This window comes from Tauraco erythrolophus, chromosome 16 (assembly GCF_009769465.1).
Source record: "Tauraco erythrolophus isolate bTauEry1 chromosome 16, bTauEry1.pri, whole genome shotgun sequence".
In the NCBI taxonomy this organism is placed as follows: Eukaryota; Metazoa; Chordata; class Aves; order Musophagiformes; family Musophagidae; genus Tauraco; species Tauraco erythrolophus.
The window spans coordinates 5,416,197-5,420,335 of NC_141480.1; positions in this window are offsets into that span (position 1 = coordinate 5,416,197).

Consider the following 4,139-nt stretch of genomic DNA (forward strand, 5'->3'; position numbering starts at 1 on the left):
CTGGCCTGGTTTTAAGTGAGTGATTACCTCATCACCACTGACCACATCATCAAGTATTTTCAAGTTGAGAAAAATATCTCTACGCTTAAATTGTTTCTTATTTGAAGTGCTTTAGCAGCTGTGTCCACACTCTGTTGAAGTGCCATCTCACCGGTGGCTGGATCACAGTTTGCCTCCAGATCTGCGTGTCCTCCATCCCCATGGGGAGCTTCCAGCCAGCTCTATGGCAGGATCGTGTTAACCGACCAACAGAGGGAACAACGATACTCGGGCACACAGGGTTCTTGTGTGTTGGACTCATTTCAAGAGATTTGTGCCTTCCAAATTCAGTCACGTCCTGCAGACCTGCATCCATCCACCTTTAATTAAGTGACGTGATTGATGCGGATGTGAATTCGAGGGCAAGACTGTATGATGAAGTGTCTTTTGAAAGGCCTTGAGCAATTTCATCTACTCACTTCAACACAAGCCGAAGGCACGCAATTCCCTCATTGTTTTTTCACCAGGCAGAATGGCACACACAAGAAATGAAAAAACAGGCCTCTTGCAACCGCCCTGATTACACTAGAGGAGGTGCAAAAGGGGTTTCATGTATTTGGGTCTTTTAAATATTGCTGTGTACACAGAAGCGAAGTTAAAGCTTCTGAAAGACTCAATCATATATTCACATCTTAACGCACTTAGGGTTTTGTACTAACACTACAGACCTATCGCTCCAGTTTTGCTCTCTTCTCTGTGTAGCATTAGTTCAAGCAGCTGTCAGGGAAGCAAGTCCACTGAAAAAAGTGGAATTATAAAGCCATGACATTACTACCAGTAACTTGTCTAGCTGTTCGTCTAAGGACCGCATGCCTTCCAGTGGCGGAGTGAGTGGTGGTAAGTGTTATTGCTTTCTTTTCAGCATGGCAGGAGTTCTTTACACGTTTATAGCAAGAAAGCATTACTTATTGGAGGTGCTTTTCCTCATTGTCTTGTAATGTTAACACAATTTTGGAAGAAATCTATTCCCCAAATTGTCATCCTTTGTTTTCAGTTGTACTCGTGCTTTGTAAGAGCTGTTGGTGAAGCAAGCCTCTAACCACGCTCCTGTTTGAAGGTGTACATCCTAGTTAGGCCAAACATAAGTGACAGATGCAACTGGCAGCTGCAGCTTAAGGCTTTACATCGTTTCTATTTTAAATCATTAGAATTTTAGCCATCAAATTATGTGAAGACAAGCTATGATTCCTAAAGTCTGTTTTTTCCAAAGCGCTGTCTTCTTGTTTTAAGTTGCTGTGTGCTCTCACCTCCAAGTCCTTTTGCAAAGAGCAGCCAGCACCTCTGGAGAACAAATACTATGGATCAATACTCCTCACCTCTATAAAGCAGTAATTGCCGCAGTATTCACTGAGAGATGAGGATGTTTAGCACCTCTGAAAGACCTTTTAAATGTGTGACTACCTAAAGGCGTAAGGATAATTCAGTACTTCTGAAAGTCCCACTAAGCCCTTAAAACTACCTAAACCTGACCTTTATGCTTCCACTTCAAACAATGAGGATTGAAACTTTTTGGACTGTGAAAGTGGTTTAGTTTGCAACAGTGATAAACTTTATGAGATCTAATTTAACTCATACTTACAGAATTGCCTGAATTCATGGAAGGTGCCCAAGAATATAAAGTATTGTCATGAGAAATCACATTTTGATTCATCTTCAGAGGGTTATAATCTCAGCTGCATCAGCCTCTATTGGCTCATTCGAAAGGACTGAGTACTGGCATTTTAAAAAGCACATTTTAGGAACGGGCCCATCCACCTACATAGGGTTTAGATAAATAAAAAAACCATTTCCACTGTGAAGTCACACTATGCCTGTGAAAAAGATGCAGACATTAAGAAAAAATTACCATTTAGCAAACACACTTAAGCATTAGCATTGTTGTAGATATGTTTATGGTTATTGCTCTGAATTTGGTTGGAATTTAACAGGCTTTTAATGGCATCATTTTGGAAATGGTTCTGCTTGAAGGACGGGCTTTGAGTGTAGGTTTCTCTGATAGCTCTTAGGTCATGTACAAAAATTAAGGAACAGCATATTAACAGTATCACCAGAAGAGTGATCATTCGCTGGCTGGAATGGTCTTGTACCATCCTTACTCTTAGTTCTTCCATACAAAGCTTGAGTAAACACAGGACGTTTGAATGTTCCCCTTGTTGGAATTCATGCGCTGACAGACCTATATGAAAAGGAGAATTAAGTTCTGCCTCCAGCCCCTACGTCTGCAAACCTAGAAGCAGCTGTCCTGCTCTTCTCAGCAAGTGCAAGGGCAGTGGATTCCAGGTGGCCGCGACCCAGACTGCACAGGTTTTCACCCATCAAAAGCCAACATAAGAACCGCGCTGCAGACAACACAAACCTTCAGTACATCCCAGAGAGCATGTCTCAGGCTGCTGTACTCCCCATCAGCTCAGTCCTCAGAGCTGCCCTCAAACACTGCCCTCACATTTCAACAACTCACTCAGGCATGGCCAACTTCTGAGGCCTGGCAGAGGGCACGAACAGTTCCAGATTTCTGGCTAAATGCGTAGGCCAACACAGCCAGGTTTTGTGATTAGCCTAATTTTTCAAAACATTACAGCCACTTGGAATCATCTGTATCTAAATAAAACTATTACTGATCTCAAAGAAAGGATTATGCCCTTCAGTTGTAGACTGGAACATCTGAAAAGGCCAGCATCAAGTCAGTAGTAAAATGCAAAGTTCGATATCACGTGGCATTTAGCTTTCATTTAAGTTCTTTGAGGTCTCTTCGGGAAAGTAGGAATATTCCTTCCACATACGAACACTTAGTCTACTGTTAGGGCTCAGTTTTGAATCTAATACCCATATAGTTCATTATCATTTAATATATGTGTTACAGTAGCACCTTGATTATCGTACAACTTTAAACACAAGACATAGTCCCTACTTCATATTGTTTGTAAGGAAATGGTGAATGTGGTTTAGACCCTAAAAATCAAAGAGAGAGAAATGGTTATCTGCTCATGAAGGACAAATTCTTTAGTGCATTCATTCTAGTCTGGAACCCTTTTTAAAGCATACCATGTAGTTGCTCATTCAAAGCAATTACCTCCCCCTTCCTACCCTCCTAGTACCATGTTGCAAAATAAACAGTACCGTATCAATTTGAACCTGATAGATTTTTTTTTTCAAACAGTAATGCAGTATCTTTTTTCTTTAACTGTGATAAAACTCTCTAAAAGATGCATCTCAGCATCAACAAAATTAGGGAACACACTACATCCATTAAACAGAGGTAAGTGGAGTCCAGAATTGTTTGCTTCTTCAGTTCAAGTTTAGATGTGGTTGTAGGGGGGTCTTTAAGCAAAACCGTCTACACTCTGTGCCCTCCTCAGATCTGCTGAGATTCACAGTAAGAAAAGCAACAACAGCAGGGGGAAGGGTAACTGAGCAACAGTCATACTCCAGATTGCTCTCTAAAACTGCACGGAGTCGCACGACTGCCCCGTGCTGACGCGGTCTGTATGTGACATCCGTGTGCGCGCGTGCGCGAGCGATGCCGGTTCTCATCTGCTGGGCGCTTTCACCTGTAGCAGTCAGAGCTTGTTCAACAAGGCTGGGGGCTGCTCGTGTGAGATCAAGTTCTTCTTTCTTCGTTCAGCAATTAACCAGATTGCTGCCGTGTCTGGGTTTGATTGTGTTACAATCCTCAGAGGGTGTAAAGAGCTGCTGTCTGAAGCACCTGCTTCTCAAATATTTATATCTATTTTTTGCTTTCCATTTTTTATCCTGTTCCATTCTCTTTTGCGGTACCATGGTTCTCCATGCTCCTGATTTTCTTATGTTTTCCTTCAGAGGCAAAAGTTACAGTGATCCTGACGCAGTTTGGGCACAGCCACAAATAGTCTGTTTGTCCTTCCTCTCTATGTCTCATAGTTCAAAAAGCGTCATTGTGCACACAGTTCTGTTGATTTCAGTGGATGAATCCAGTTCATCCATCACGTTAGGCAGTCAAAAAACCCAACAAAAAACTCAAACAAAAGAAATTGTCTAAATCCCAAACAGGCATCTTTGGAATCAGTAGTGCAAAATGTTTGCGGATTTCTTTTCCTTGACCTACTGCAATAATCTCTTAATCT